Source organism: Cetorhinus maximus, chromosome 11 (genome assembly GCF_964194155.1).
Source record: "Cetorhinus maximus chromosome 11, sCetMax3.hap1.1, whole genome shotgun sequence".
In the NCBI taxonomy this organism is placed as follows: Eukaryota; Metazoa; Chordata; class Chondrichthyes; order Lamniformes; family Cetorhinidae; genus Cetorhinus; species Cetorhinus maximus.
Genome location: NC_135889.1, coordinates 58,692,091 through 58,709,428, shown reverse-complemented (window position 1 = coordinate 58,709,428; position 17,338 = coordinate 58,692,091).

Sequence of the window (17,338 nt, the reverse complement as noted above, 5' to 3'; positions counted from 1 at the left end):
TTCCTTGCACTTCAGTGTTGGATTTACATTTTCTGATCTTATTTCAGTCTTATCTTTCTTTGTCTGCAGCATAACTTTGTCCTTGTCCTTCATTTTGGATTCACTGTTGGCCTGGTCTGTCTCTGGTGAAGTCTTAACTTGTTTCAGTTCCATAATTGTGCACTCATGGCTTCATTGTCTGTTTGCAGTTTGGAAATTTCATGGCTTTTCCTTTCAATGCCTCCTCTTTTCCATTCAACTGCTTCTTCAACTCTTCAGTCTGTTTCTTGTAGCTTTTGTCTTCTTCCTGGAAGATAGAACATTGTTGAGTCTTCTCTACCAACTGGTTCTTCAGTTTGTTCAGAGTAACATTAAATTCATTTTCCTTCTCTTTGTAATTTTCCAGAAGAATAAACGTTGACCTAAGGTATTCTTGTAACATGTAAAGGTCTTTCGACAGGTTTTCCATTTCTTTGCCAAGCTCATTTGCGTCATCTTAAGTTTTCCTGTAATTCAGCAGAGTCTCCTTGAGTTTCTTCTGCTGTTCTTCCATGCTGTTGTATAAGACAGTCTTCATTTCTTCTTGTTGCTGAATGGTCATGCATTCCTTTTTCATTTGATCTTGAAGAACAGTTGATTACTGTTCTTTCAACTGTTTATTTTCTTGTTGGCCTCTTTCCAACTCAGCCTGGGCTTCAGTGCATTGTTTTGTTGCTACTCATAATTCCAATGCAGCTTCTCCTGAAGTAATGTTCAACATCCTTATTAACTCCTCATGTTTTTCCATGGCTACATATTGATTCTTCAAAGAGTCTTTCAAGGTTACAACTTCATTCCATGCCTTTCCTGTCTGCTGTTTTGCCTTGCTGTACATCTGGTTGAGTTTTCCCAACTCCTGCTTTGATTTACTAACTGTGGAAATGAGGGTCATTATCTCCTCCTGGTACCTTTGTGTCATCTCTGAAATTTGTTTGTTCAGGTCTCAAACAGCTTGGTTCATTGAAGACTTCAGTTTATCTTGTGTTTTCAAAGGTATATACTCAGCTTGAATCTTGCACTTCAAATCTTCTAGTTCAGTTCTGATGCAAACATTTTCCTGAAGAACAGCTTCATTTACTTTTTGCACATTTGGCTTCTTTTGAGTTACCTCAAATAACTTTCCTTTATTCACAGCCATCTGCTCACTCTGCACTACTATCTGTCTCCCTCGCTCTGGGGTCTTTTGCTGTCTTCTCTCTGAGGTATTTTGTTGCCCACTCTCTCTTAGGTCTTTTGTTGCCTTTGCTCTGGGGTCTCTTGTTGCCCTTGGCAGAGTTGCCCTCTCTCTGGAGTCTCTTCAAATTTTCTGTCCATGGCTATTTTCTTGTTACAGCTTTAAATTGTGTTGCCTCTTTAAGACTGTGAGTGCAGTAACCTTTTTTACACTCAGGCTGTCATTGCTAGGACACAGTTGGCTTCCCTTGTTGCAGGGGAGATTTCTCATTCAATTTTTTAAAAAATCCTTTGCAGGTGTGGAATTTTGCAACAAATGTATCAAACCAAGTGCAGCGTGTTCCAGCTCTTGCACTACACTGGGATTGAAGCTTGGCTTCCCCTTTGCTTTAGTTTGGGACAAAATCTGCCCTCCTTATTTTGAAGTGAGTGTTTGAAGCTATTTCCTTTCAGTTTAGTGTTTTCAAAACTAAGATTTCAGCATTCTGCAGGAACTTTTCTCTTTCTTTTTTACTACAGCTCGGCCACCTAGTGTCATATGGTGCTGGCTGGTGTTACAGCTTTTGTCCAGCTCTGTCTGCTTTTTAACTTTTTTATTTAACTCTGCAGGAACTTTTAAAACAGCAGCCAGAGACCTGACTGAAAAGGGTTCCCTCCCTCTTAAACTCTGCAGGCTTTTTCCTATTGTATTTTAACTATGCTCTGCAGTTTTTCTTCTCAAACTTTTGACTCTGCCAGCTGAGCTTTATTTAATTTCTTTTGTTTTTAATTTCAGTGTAGTATGGCCACCACTGCTGCAATCTGCTGAGCACTGGGACCACCGCCTATTCTATAATGTAGGTACAGCTTCTTTTTTATAACTTTGCTCACAATTTCGTGAACAGTGTCACTCAGGTTCATGGAATTTTCTGTAATGGACTTCCACTCACTCTGGTGGCTTCCTCACTTCCAAGCTTATAGTGGAGCTACTTCAACTATTTCTTCAAGTTTTTTTCTTAGGCGCATGTCTCTCTAGTGTGGCTTCAGTTGCTTTTAGTGATTCATATCTTGGGATGCTGTTCTGGGTTCATGCATTTAGCTGCCACCTTTCATATCACCACAGGTCACCATGTTGGGTTATGGTCCTATCTCTGAAATGATATCTTGTAGGAGCAATCATCACTGCCAACTGTGTTGTACCATGCTGATAGTGTTGATATCCCACTGCTGCCAATCGTGTTGTATTATGGTGCATGGTGGTGTCTCTATGATGAAATCTTGAAACTTCTATATTTGAACATGAACCATTTATTGTTAACCTTTAACTATTTGCAGATCCCAGGTTACTGCATGCATGGTGCTGTTACCTCCATGCAGGCTAGTTCCAGAGTGTTGTCTAAACTATTCTCTGAGTCTATTACCATGTGACTCTATGCATCATACTGGGGCGGTGCTATTCTCCAGTCCCACATTAGCCCTTGCTCTGCTGAGCACTTTTTCATTACAATGGCATGCAGGCATACAACATAATAAAACACAGTCTGTCTGGAATCCTCTATATTTTGAAATGATTCTGGCAGGGGAAAACTCTATGACTCCAAATAGTAGTTATTTCTCACCCTGATTCGAGGTTGTCTTTTTCCACACTGCTTGTCTTGTCAGTCACTGGGCTGCCCTTGTTATTTTGTCACCTGCAGTGTGCTTGCTGGGTTGGCCTCAAAGTTCTTCATCCGCAGAGCTGCACTGTTGTTCATCTTCACTTGAGGTTTTTCCTGCTGTTTTCTACTGTTACTCTGTGGATGTAGTCATTGCTGCCACCATATGTTATCATGGTTTTATCTTGGGATTCTTTAGCTTCTTACTCAAGGAGAGATCTTGCTGAAGACAATGGTCCTTTGTTGAAACACATTTATTTACATACTAACTACTTACAAATGTTAAATAAGGTCAAGCTGGAGCTACTCTCTAATATGCTTCTCACTCATCTTCTCTTAGTCAGTGATCGTGACACGGTTCTTTACGCATATGCTCAGTAGCTACCATTAGAATTAACCCTTTACTTTACAATTACCATTTACAATGTTCAATCTTACACAACTCCCTTTCCAATGAACAATTCCTAACTTGATGGCGTTTAAATGGATGCTCATGATTTCGATGTTAACAGCACAAAACTAAACTCTTAAATCCTCTAAATATTGAGGCCTGTCATGTCTTTTTAACATTCCATCCTTTGCCAAGAATCTTCTTGATGAAGTCATATGGCATTAAGTGTAAAATAACCACATGGATGTAGAAATGGCCTTGGGATAGAAAGCAAAGTATAGGGGGAACAGATGGTCTTTTTGGATCAGTTGAATGTGGTTTATCTTAGAGATCTGTGCTGGATCTCTTTTGTTTTCTATTTAGATATATAAATGAGTTTCTGTGAGGGCGGGATAATAGCACTAGGAAAATTCCTCATTCAGAAAGCCGGTGCAGCCACGATGGGCCAAATGGCCTGCTTCTGCATTATAACAATTCTGTGATTCAGTTGGACATAGCTGCAAGAGGAATGATGTTGATGTTTGCAGATGATAGTAAATTAGTGGTATGGTAAACTGTGGTGCTAGAAATTATTCCAAAACAATATAGAGAAGCCAATGACATGAGAGATATATGCAGATGCAGTTCAATGTGCAGAAATGTTTAGTATACATTGGAAAAAAGATCAGTGCAAGAAAATATACGCTAAATGATAAGGATTTTAACAGATTGGAGGAACAGAAATCAAGGTGAAATGCATGTAAAAATATTCACATAAAAGCAACTGAAATTCTGAGTTTCGTACATAGGGGCATTGAATTTGAGAGCAAAGAAGTGATATCGAATTTATGAAAGACTCCGGGCAGAATTTTACAGCCCGGTTTCGGAAGGGCAGGGCTGTAAAATGTAGCGAGCCATTCAAAAGTCCATTGACTTTGGCAGGACCGTAAAATACCCCAGCTTAAAACTCCCCCTCTGTTATGTATCACACATAAAGGCCAGAATTTTCCAGCTGACGTGCAGATAGCGTAGCCCGCACGTCAGCGCGTAAAATGACACGCGCTGATGTCGCGCGAGCGTGCTAACGTCAGTGCGCGCCATCGCGATATTTCGGTGGGCGGGCGCGATCAGTTTGCCCGCCATTAATTAAAGGGCTCGTTAAGCCCCTTAACTTGCCAATTGTGTATGATTTTGAGGGGCCCGTGCAAACTTCAGGTCGGCGCACGGGCCCAATGGGAAGGCGGGTAGGAGATTATTTAAGAAAACCTTTGCAAAGTCGGGATATGTGGACTCAGAGGGGTTGTTAATGTTTTTCACGAAGTTATAATTGATGAAAGCATTTAAATCATATCTGTGTGATTGTTAGTAGTTCTCTTCGATGTCCAAGAGGTTATTGTGTAAAGTGAAAGCATTCTGCAGGCAGCATTCCTTTTCGGCCTTGCAGCTTTCCGGAGGCAATCCAAAGAACCTTCAGCTAGCTCCACACACATGGATCAGCAGGAGCAGCATTGCCTGGAACTTCCACACGTGGCACTTAGGTGCTACCTCTTCCACCTGATCAGCTGCAAATAAGGCCTTAGTACAGAAACATCAATCTCCACTCTAAAACTCATGATAATTATGTGAAAATGAAAAAAGCACCACAATGAAAAGATGCTCAGCCATGGTAACAAAGGTGGACTTTATTCTGTCCATAATTAAAGCCCTCATGATTATTCGACAATGTTACAAAAAGAGGTTCCTATTCTAAGGCCAACACAAAATCACTAGTGACATACCCGTGGAGTGCCTAACGTGCCTTATGCTTTCGTTTGCGGGTGCTACATCTAGGTGCCGCCCCATTGCTCGGAGTGGCTTGTGAGACAGCCTGCTGACTCTGCTGTCCTGTTGGCGTTGATGACCTTGACAGGCATCCTCTGGCCTGTGGAGCCTGTGATGGCCCCACCTGGGAGGGAGTGGCCAGCTCCTGAATTGGCATCTCCCCAGTTGTCGCAGCCTCAACGGAAGCAACGTTGACTGGCAGAGGGGCAGAGGAGTCGCTGCCCTCATCCGGAGCACCTTGAGAGGAGCTCGCAGCAATGGCAGGCAGCTGCTGCGCCAACATGAGGTCCAAATCTACCTCCCTGCCCACCGCAGATGCATGGGCACTGAGTGCTGGCGCTTGGTGTCCACAACATCTCCCACAATGGAAAACACCACCTGTGGCTAGAACCACTGTGAGGGCTTGCAGGTCAGAGCGTAACCCAATCATATTTTGATCCATTTGGTGGAAGCCCCTCTCTATGAGAGTCGCCAATCTCTTATTGAAGGAATCCTGATGCTCTGCCCTGAGGGAAGATTCTTCGCGTGCACTCTGCCTAGACTCCTCCATCACAGAGAGCAACTGAACCATTCCCTCATGCAACCCTGCCAGATGCAAACGCATTTCCTGCCGCCTTTCCTGCAGCTGCTGCAATGGGGACAACTCCAGAGGCACGTCATCAGTGCCGGTCTCAGCATGTGCCTTGTCCCCTGCAGCCCTCCAGCTGCTGGCGCCATTGGCACTCTCTGCCCCTACCATCTCCTCCAGCGATCGTGATGTGCCCTCTCCACTGTGACCCGGGACACTAGCCGACGGTAAAGTCCCCACCGAGGTGTGTGTGTCTGCGCTGGTGCCTGGCTGGCTGAAATAATGTGCCACAATTTGCACATGTTGCCCCTCAGGTGCGAAGTGGGGGGCTGCATTGAGGACATGTGGGTCGCTCTGGTGGTGATGCTGAAATTAACAACACAGACAGTGCATCAGTTAGCGTACATTCACTTCAACCTTTCATCCCTTTCCCCCCCACCCTCATAAGTAGCTCAACCTTAAAGACCCTTAAAAGAAGAACATTGGTGATGTCCAAATGAGTCAAGACGGGCCCCAAGCATTAAACGCACATGCAAACAAGCTGGTTAGATGGCCTCATGAATGGCACATGGCTTGTAAAGAACAGAGGAGTGGGGAGAGTGCAGAGGTATCTGATGTGGATGTATTGCTGCCTGGATAGTTGCGCGGCTGAGGAAACATTTCAAACAGTTGTGTCATTTTTCGCCTAACTCAGGAGATTGAGAGGTCATATTATTGCCCTTCATTCTGGTGCTCCCAGGCATTGTGGTTACTTTTTGCCTGCAAAACACATAAGAGGATTTATTGGGGTAGGTCGCCCATGTACTCTGTACGCGCACGCCGCACCCCAACCACAGTGGGCCACCTGAGGCCTCCAGCGGCTCCTGTCCACACTACTAGTGATCAGTCCCCAGAAGATAGTACGGCTGGTCCCAAACCCCTCCCCGACCGGTCCCCTTGGACACATTTGGCGTCCATCACTTTGAATAGCACATGGGTCCTAGCGCCCATGAAAAAGAGGATCAAATAGGTGCAACACCAATGCCAGCAGATGGGACTTTCCCAAAAGACCTTGAGGCACCCCTTGGACCATGTCATTACCATCAATATGACATGTGTTGGAGTTCTGAGTATGTGTCTACTGGCCTCACCTGCAGGTTGCCCCCAAACTACTCAAATGCCACAGAAACCAACATATGCTGCGCAAAAAGCCCTTCTTCTCCTCAACCACTAAGGCTGATGTAAGCATTGTCAGTACTCACTTGCCCACCCAGCATGCGACAGATCCCCTATGCAGTAATGGCAGCCATACATGGTGGGGGGGGGTGCAAAGGCTAAGGCTGCCTTCTGCCTCAAATAGCCCAGACAGACAGACATGGTACTCACCCGTCCGGAGCGCAGCAAATCATTGAAGTACTGTGTGCCAGTGCTTCTGACGTCATCATGGGCACTTACTGCCTCGCCCACCTCCTCCCACGCCTGGCTGGTAACATGGGGGGCCCTCCTTCTCCCATCCTCAGGATACAGAACATCACGTTGCTGGCCCACCTCTTGCAGGAGGACAGCAAGGCATGCGTCCGAGAATCTGGGTGCACAGTGGCCCCCCCCGCTGGCCTCTCCTGCAGCCTGCCCCCCTCTTCCTCCTCCTCCTCTGCCCTCCTTGGAGCACTTCTACCTCTCTGAGTGGCCATGGTGCACTGCCTCAAGCAGGCTGCCTGGCCACTCTTTAAACAGGCTGCCTGCTCCCCATTGGAACCGGCAGTCTGAGGCTGCCCACCCCCATGACTATTTTCCCATTCTCCACGGGAGTCGCAAAGCCGCGGTGTGGGCCTTAATTGGCCCGCCTGCAGAAAATGGCAGCACGGCCCGTTTTGCCAGCAGCAATCGGCCGCCCACCCGCCGCCGAGTCAGTCAGGCCCGCCGGACCGACGAACGTAAAATTCTGCCTAAACTCGGCAAATCCCATTATGGGAAATTTAATAAAGTCATGGGAAGGACACAATGGATATCCACTGGAATGATAGCAGGAGAGGGTGTTAATATACTTATTATGAAATGTGAAAATATTAGGGACTTTTTAAAACTGAAACAAAAATAGTTAAAGGGCAGGATCAAAAGATGTTTTCAAAATTTTGAAAGATTTTGGGCCATAAATAGGGAATGACTGTTTCCACCCCTTGATGAAACAACATTAAGAGAGAATCAGTAGATGATTGAAGGGGAAGACTAGAAGAATTATCTCACACAGAAGGTGATTAAAGCATGGAATATTTTACCACAAGTGTCTATTGAGGAAGAGCTAATAACATCATTTAAAAAGGAATTATATACATATTTGAACAACAACAATAAAAGCTTGAATTACGTAGCATCTTTAACATGGTAAAAGATCCTAAGGTGCTTTACAGGAGTACTTCCAAACAAAATTTGACATCAAGCCACATAAGGACATATTAAGAGAGATGACGAAAAGCTTCATCAAAGAAGGAGGTTTTAAGGAATGACTTAAAGGAGAAGAGAGGTGGAGAAGTTTAGGGTGGAAATCCCAGGGTTTAGGGTCTTGGCAGCTGAAGGCATGGTTGCCAATAGTGAAGTGATTAAAATCAGAGATGTTCAAGAAGCCAGTAAAGGAGGGGTGCTACATCTTGAGCCGTTGTAGGGCTGGAGAAGGGTAATGACCTAGAGGGATTTGGAAACAAGGATGGGAATTTTTGAATTGTGGCATTGCCAATGTAGATAGGGGAGCAGAGGGTCTTGGGTGAAATGGGTTTGGTGCTAGTTAGGATACAGACAGCAGAGTCTTAAATTAGGTCAAATTTATGGAAGGTTGGAGCTTGGCCAGGAGAACATTGGAATAGTTAAGCCTAGAGATACAGAAGCATGGATGAAAGTTACGGCAGCAGATGTGTTGGATATGGGTGATGTTACAGAGATTGGAAGTACTTGGGTCTTGCGGTGAAGTGGATAGGGTGATCATCATAGGACAAAATACGATGTCATGGTTACGAATAGTCTGATTCATTACAGACAGGTGCCAGGGAAAGAGATGGATTGGCTAACTAGGGAAAGGAAAGTATGTTACTGAAGATAATGTCTTCAGTCTTCCCAATATTTAGTTGGAGGAAATTTCTGCTTATCCAGTACAGGATTTCGGACAGGCAGTGTGACAAATCAGATACAGTGGAGAGGTTGAGAGAGCTGGTGATGAAGTAAGGCTGGGTGTTGTCAATGTACATGTGGAACCTAACATCGTGTTTTCAAATTATGTTGTCATGAGGCAGCCTGTAGAAGAAAATTACAGCTAGAAATAAAGAAGATAAAAGAATGTAGGGACAAACATCAGGGAAATGGGATTAGAGTAGAGAGCTCCCATTGAAGAATTAGTTTCAGCACAGGCACCGCAAACTGAATAACTCCTTCTATGTTATAACTTTTGTGATTTATGGTTCAATAATCAATTGTAAAGCTTCCAAGATGAAAGCAGTGCTGCCTATAAAAAATAGTTTGGGGGAACCTTTTTTTTTCCGGGGATCTGGGATTTGTTCTGTTTCAATTTATAAGAATCCTCTATTTATCTTTCAATTTATTTAATAGCTATGTCTAATATTGCAACAATTTGAAATAGTTTTTGTTGACAGCTACCTGGGAGAAATTGCTGCTAGCTGTGTCTCTTGGAAAATACATACGTTATCAGAATTGAGACTCCAGTAACCTTTAAATTAAAGCTAAACAAATTAATTTTTTGAAAGGACACTATTTTCTCTGATGATTTAATTACATTGGAAGAATTGTGAATGACTTTGAACTGTGTTAAATGCAAGCATTCTTGCCTTATCAATTACAACATGAGTCACAAGGTTCTGAAGAATTCTAGCTAGGTGTTTTGATCTAAGCTTACTGGATCTAATCCTGTTAAGGCTCATCAAGGCCTGAATGAATCATGAACTAGTGTTCAGTCAAGCTGGTGCATTGGCCAACATAATCCAATGTGTTTCTGTTGCTGGTTCTGAATGAGAATGTCAAACCCCAAGCCCTTCTCAGCTGAGGATAGATATGGCAGCTGTAGGCCATTGCTTTAATTCACCTGTTCATTGGGATGAGCCATACAGCAAAGGCACTGCTGAAAGGTGCAGCCCCATGAAATTCAAAATTGAGATGTCCAAGTAAGATGTGATGAATCTCAAAACATTTGTTATCTGCCACATGGGACAGATTATTTAGCCCGAGCAATAGTTTTGTCAGTAAGGGCGGTTTCTGTCCTCTAGCCAGGAGATCAGGATTATCAATGACATTTTCTACTATTTCCATTGTACAATGATTATATTTTGGCTCATAGGAAGTGGATGTTATTTTGTTTTGGGTGTTTGCACTGAGGCGAAGCCCAAATCATAACACAAGATGTTCACAATGTCAAGTAATCAAATAATAACAGTGAGTTTAACTGGCCACCCACCAGTTTTTAACATGTGGGAAGTTAAAATTGCCCAGAAATCATACTCATGAATAACTCGCCCGATCCCCCTGCCTTCTATTTAATCAGCTTATTTGAATAGGCTATAGATATATCCACTTGAAGATGGCTGGGTCCTTCCTTAAATATACAGACTAGAGCCCAGGCTGCTATTTTAACCAATGGCTCAAGTGGGGTAGCTTACAGAGGAGGCCAAGTCATAAAAGGCCCAAACAGATAAGCCCTTTTTTTAACTTGAATTGCGGTGCCAGCTAGGACAAGCATGAGTGCTGCGGTGGGCAGAAGGAATGTTTAAACTTACTGTTTAAATGGGCGCCTCCCCATTTCCTGATCAGAAGTCCATCCTGCAACTTACATGAGTTCCGGTGACCACTCCTGCAATCCCTTCTGATGGCTTCCTGGCATCCAAAATTACACTCCCATCCATTGCCAGCTGCTGCTGCTCACTGGTTTTGGGCGGGCAACTATCTGGTGGTGTACAAAATACGACAATACGACAAAATACGACAATAGGGATAAAACTTTATGTGGGCTGCTACTTGGGCCCAGACTTGACACTATGCAATTAGCCCTTGGTTGGAGTAACCTAAAAGCATGGTGAACAATTGAAACCCTGCAGAGTCCTTAAAGGAAGTACACTGAGCAGGGTCAGTCTGACAGCTTTTCTGGGAACTAATTCAACAGAAATTAAGCCCTTAGTTAATATAAGAGTTTAATATTTGGAAGAGTCAGAATGGTAGGCCTAAAGACTGGCCTAAAAAACAATGGAACCAATGCCTGGGCAGATTGGGTACAGGCCATCCCACTACTAAATTGGTAATCATTGTGCCCATTTCATACCCAAAAAAATGTTCACTAAACATACCCAATTTCTACCCCATGGGTCTTTAATAAATCATCCTATGAAAACTAAATTTTATTATCACTGAGGTACAGTGGTATCCTCAATAGGAAGTGTGAGTAGAATACATATTTTTCTCAGTAATTTCCTTTCTTTCCATATAAAGATAGGAAGCTTTTTGCATGCTAAGCAACAATGTAACGTGTAACTCCTGAAGTAATTTGTATGTGACATAGGAGAACCAGAGTCAAGTAAAGAAAGAGTAAGCATCAGAATTTTGCAAAGCTGCAATTACCTTTTGTTCATTTTTTTCTGTCCTTTCCTAAAGACAGTAACTCTGTGGTCCACAGGATACCAGTCCCTGTCTTTAGGCTACTCAACCTTGGCAGTGTTACGACCAAGCCCAATGCTACCCTCACCCAAATTCCATGTAAGGGCACATGCCTGCCACAGAGAATGAGCCACAGCAGGAACTTTGTTTGATTTTGCTGTCCTTCGTCCAGGGATATTGGGCTGATTGTAATAGCTCTATTACCACCACACTTGAGATCAATGTAACTGAGCCCACAGTGAGAATGAAACCTGCAACCTTCTGTTCTGTTTGGCTGAGCACTACTTCAGGCCTTTACCCACTAGACCACCAGAAAAGCTCGCAATTACCTTTTTAAAGCTGCATAGTGAAAAAATTCAGCAAGTTCCAGACAACCATGAAAATGTTAATGCAATTTCCACACTGTTAATAGCTCCTCTAGATTACACTTATGATGCCATACTGTAACCCTTATTTATTACCTTTGCTTTACCTGACTGTACCCATAGGAATTTGCAATTTTGCCTGTTTATTGCCGTTGATTGCAGCAAAGATTTTATTGTACCTTTGACAAGGATCTTTTTAATTGCCTAATTGTTTTACAATCGTTAGATTCAGAATACAGTGTGAAAGAATCATATGAGTATAGATTGCACAATCAATCCTGCTGCTTTCTGTGATTTATCATCCAAGGAGGTCATGTGAAAAGGCAACTCCTCTGGCAAACAGTACACACAATGAGTGCTGCAAACTGGTTACCACAAATCTCTTGACCTCATTCCCTAACCAAGCAGGCAGATAAATTGCCTGCTTACTAATGCCAGTGGTTCCAAACTAATGTGGTGGCCATAAATTTCCTCATGTCACATGTCTTTGTTGTATTTATTGGTTTTTTTCTCTGTATATTTTACAGTTTATAACCAAATATCAACACAACAACAAAATGTCTGGGAATTATAAAATGTGTCTGTATCTTCAGAGAAGAACTTGGTCCCTGCTACTTTGCAGCTTTTGATGACATTTCCAATTATATAGAGTCTGAATATTCACATCTCATTGGACCATAATACTCAAATACTAACATATTATATCCTAACGATGCATCTATGACTCATTGGGCTAGATCTTACAGCTCCTCACTGGCGTATTTGAAGTCAGAGGGATCATAAAATAAAATGGGTGGCCTGTCCACCACCTTCCTGTCCACCCCAACCTGTCTCCCATATTACAGTGGGTGGGGAAGGTGTCAGGCAGCCTGGCCCTCCCACCCCCCAGTCTCTAAAACTCAGCTCCACCTATCCACAACCCCCACCCCACTACCCTTACCCACCGCCTCGCTGGGGCCTGGCAGGCTGTAGGCCTGTCCAAAATCCCTGGATTTACCCGAGTCCAGGATTCATCAATCTTCATTTTCAGGGACTGCCTGTAGTCCCAGCTGTGCCACTGCTTGATTCTGGTGTTGCTGGGACTGCAGAGCTGCCTGACAATCAGATTAGCTGGCAACTCTCTAGGGCAGAACTTCCTCTCAGATGGGGCAGAAGTCTCACTCTGACTCAATTAAGGCTGCCCCCAGTGTAATACCGCTTGGGGGGGTATCTGGGTTTCGGGTGGGCGGGCTGACCGGGACTTTGCAGTCGGGAGGGGAGGTGAGGGGTGGGGACACATGCTCTCGTAAAGTCCAACCCATTGATCTCATAAACAGCATTCATTTGCAGCTTTTTCAAACATTATCCTCTACACAAATTTATATCACTGTGAAGGAGGAATTTGATATAGAGCTTAGACCCACTGTATTTAGAGTGCTTTAAAATGTCATCATCTAGATTTAAAATTGCACTCTGTTGCGCCCAACTCACTCAGCTACATAGCTCCATCCAAGATATCCAAAGGAAAGAATACATTCCTCAGACAGAAAGTGTAGTTGTGCTTATTATGTTTTTAGGTTGGGATAATATAAGCTGTGCTGGACTGATTCCCATGTTAAAGGTTTGGTGAAACACTCCTTTAATAACAGTCAAAGAATCACAGGGCAGAGAGGGGCCATTCAGCCCGTTGTGCCTGCACTGGCCCTCTGAATGATCAATTCTCCCACCTTCTCCCCATAACCCTGCACATTCTTCCTTTTCAGATAACAGCCTAATTCCCTTTTGAATGCTTCAACTGAACCTACCTCCACCACACTCTTACAGATAATTTAAATACTATGAATATCTTGGCAGTATGATCTACATGGATAGTGTAACAAAAGTTATCAAGTGCTGTACGTGCTATTGTGACAACAACTAGCTGCTAAAGGCTAGTTGCAGACAGGTAACAACCTGTGTACTAACTGAAAGCTGGCGATTACAGACTGGTTACTAACTGTGCTCTCACTGGGTGCAATCTTATCGACTTGATTTTAAAAGAGGGACAGAACCATTTCGGGTCCTGATCCAGATAGTTTGTGAGCTCTGCCCTGCTGAATAATCTTTCTGGAAGTAGCCAATTAAGAAAGGTGAGCAGGCTGCATAGGCAGGAGAGCCAATAGGAGCACTCAAGGCTCTAGGTGGCTGGTCGCCCCATCAGGAGAAATGGGTGCTGCTGCTGTGGGTGGGAGACCGCCATCTGCCTCAAGATGGAGGCACCCTCTGTATACTGTCAAATGTTTGAAAATAAAGTGTGGCCACAGCTGCCAGGCTATCAGTGTGGAGGGGAAAGTCCTCCAGAAGATGGTCTGTGGTCATAGCTGTAGTACCCCGGCAGGCGCGACTGGGGAAATGGGTGGGGGAAAGCAGATAATGGGAGCCTCATTGGCCACCCCAAGCTTCTGCTGGGAGACTGCCTCCTGTCATCTGCCACATTTGGCCTCAATGGGGGGGCTTGTTCATCTCCAGGAAGATCTCAGCAACCTGGCCATTCTTCCCCCAAGTGACTACTTAATTGCCACTGATTGTGCAACTTCCCCTGCCAGACAGGGGATGCTGGAACGACACTGCCTCTGACAAGATCCCACCACCGCCCCCCCCCCCCCCCCCCCCCCCCCCCCACACACCCCACCCCCCAGTCTCCAAAACTGCCTCCACATGGCTGATAAGATTTTGTCCACCCAGTGCTGGTAACCAGATACAGACTGGTCACTAGGTGAACTCTCACTGGGTGTAGGTAACCAGGTGAACTTTAACTGGAACAGGTTGGACAATCCTTCTCTTGGGTGGTGTCTCCCACTTTCAGGGTATTGCTGTTAATTACCTTGGTTGCTTGCTGACTTGCAGCTAGTTTGATGCCTTTTGGTGGAATTCTGTTTGAAGCAGCTTCTTGCTGGTTTTAAAAGCAGATAATGAAATGGCTCCCTCATCATGTGACTCCTACAAGTTCAAAGCCCTTTTTCCAAACAAAGGTATGTTGATTCCAATCATTCTGTGTTGTTATTTGACACCTTGAGATCCACCCAGCCTAGTTTGGATGAGGAAAATGATCACAATACAACAGAAAGTTGATAGGATCCATTTACATCCATCTTACAAACACATGTTCCCTTTTGTCCAGGGTACAGGGAGTCAGGTCAGCAGGAATTTTATACAGTAGTCCTTTTGTGTTGATCCATCCTTAAACAAAGAATGTGTGAATTCCCTGGATGGCTGTGAATGCCCATATTTAATTAAATATTTGCTTAAGACTTAGGAGTGTCTGACGCTCAAAGTGCCAAAGGTCACATGATTTGCTGCAGCCATTTGTCTGTTTGTGTCTAGTTTAAAAAATACTGACTGAAAGTTCATAATATACTGGGGCTTGTCACATTAAAAGATGCTCAGTTATCAAGGTCTGATATCTTAGTGCATTCTTTAGAATCAGGTTTTGACTTGAGCCATCATATTTGGTAGGACTTAGCAAACGTCAAACAGTAGGACTGAACCGCATGAGGCTGTAGCTGGATAATGTGGTTTGTAGCTTGTAATCAATTACTGAGGAGAACTTTATCAAATTGTACCTCAAACAGATTTATATGAATATTCAGGTAACCAGATGTCAGATTGATGACATTATGTTCTTCAATATAACTGGCTTATGAGTGGCTTTCCAACATTTTAATTCAGATAAATTGTTAAAACAGTATACAACGATACAGAATACAGTAGCAACAAAATGCTCAGGAGTGCTGATACTTGAAATATGTAGGGTCAACTACAGTCATTAACACCTCTGAAATGCGTCGGAGGATTTGAGTAGGGTCAGAAGGTAATGGTGTTCTGGGCACATCCCTCCAGGTGGGTGCAGCACTTCAAGGAGCTGTTAAACCTTTTTCTCAGTTAAGCAGGCACTTGGGTACATTTGATAGAAGCAGAGACTCAGGAATTTTTCAGTTGCAATTTGGAAGGCAAAAAACAGTTGAATTCCATTTCACCTTAAACACAAGAGCCATCATCACTCAGACACAAAGAAAATCTAATATACTGCGGTAGAACTTAGTGGTCCATTGGGGGAACCAACAAGGACAGCCAAGAGGTATCCTTTCTAGCCCTGCGCTATATTTTGTGTGGATGTTTCGTACATCTATGATAATTTTATAGAGCTGGCAAACAAATGATTTATTTCAATTCAAAGAATTGAAATAAATTGCAAAATAAATTCATAATACATCTGGGTACTCTGAAGACAATACTAAAGCTAAATTGTTAAACCAGTGAGCTATTTTCTATGTGTAGAATTTAAAAGAAGTTTGGACTATTTAGTTTCAGTAAATATTACAAATATGTCACTGTTGTGGACCAGTGGAGTTACCTACAGGCTTACAACACCCTAGTGTCACATGGTGCAGGGCTAGGGCCAGCAAATGGGCACAAGTCATACAAAATGTATGATTTGCTATGTCTGCAAAAAGTATAATCACACATTGAGCTTTTGTTATCATAAATTATAAATAGCCTTGTTTAAACAAAGTGAGATTTTGCTCTCAAGACCGCCTTTGACTCACAGTTTATTACTCCTGTCATGGTTTTGCCTGGGAGTTCAACCTAGCACAGAAGCAGTTCCATTAATTCATACCACTAGTGTGGCCAAAATGATTTTGGAATAATAAAATGTTACACATGCTAATTAAGCCATTTTCACTCCATGACTTGATGCTGAACTACCAAGAATTAACACATTATTGAAATGTATTCTACAACCAGCTAATCCCATTCTCACTCTAAGATTTCTCCTGGTTATAACACCCGCCCAAAACAATAACTGATAGTAATTCAGTCATTGTTTTTAAAATCCATTTATTTACAATAAGGAATTCAATTTACAATGCCAAATTACCCAACTAGAATGTACTTCAGCATGCATCATAAAGTTAGAATAATGTTGGAGTTCTGTGACTTGCAGATAAAGAGAAGGAAATGTAAAATAGTTTTTAAAAGCAGACCTGCACCTTTTACAGGTCTGACATGGCAACCATGTATGTAAACTACACTCATTCAACAAATTCATTCGGATTTTCAAAACTATTTTTGGTTAGGAAATTTTCTCTTTTCTAAAGTGTTTTCAACCTTCCTTTTTTTTCTGGCCTTTCCAGACCATGTATGAACTATGGTCCCATTGCGGGTGGATGACCTGCTCTCCAACCCTGACCAATACACTGTGCAATGATAGCTCAGGCATCCCATAGATTTGCTCTTTCTATCTGCAGGGAGCTATCTGAGTTCCTCAGCACCTCTATAACTGTCATGTTTGTCAATATAACACTGATTATTTATCTGCAGAGAAAACCCTTTATTGTTATAACCATGGCATGGGCTATGTTCCAACAAAGAACTCCTAGTTCTCCTAGTGTGCCTGGATGCATACTCTGCATTTACCACCATTATGCTGAGCTTTGATTAACATTTACCACATGAAGGATCAGAGACAGGATCCAAAAGGCCACCAACTTTTAGCACAATGGTTACCATTATGCCACCTGATCTTATAACCTAATTTATATTTTATTTACTTTATCTACCTTTTATAAAAGTTTTCAGGAATGCTTTATCCCTCAAATTCCATGCTTCAAAATCTCATGTATATATATAGAAGTATTGCTTTTCTGGATTAGAGCCAGAGAAGTACAATCAACTTGCAATAATAACAACTTATATTTATATAGTGCCTTTAATGCAATAAAATATCCCAAAGCACTTCACAGGAGCA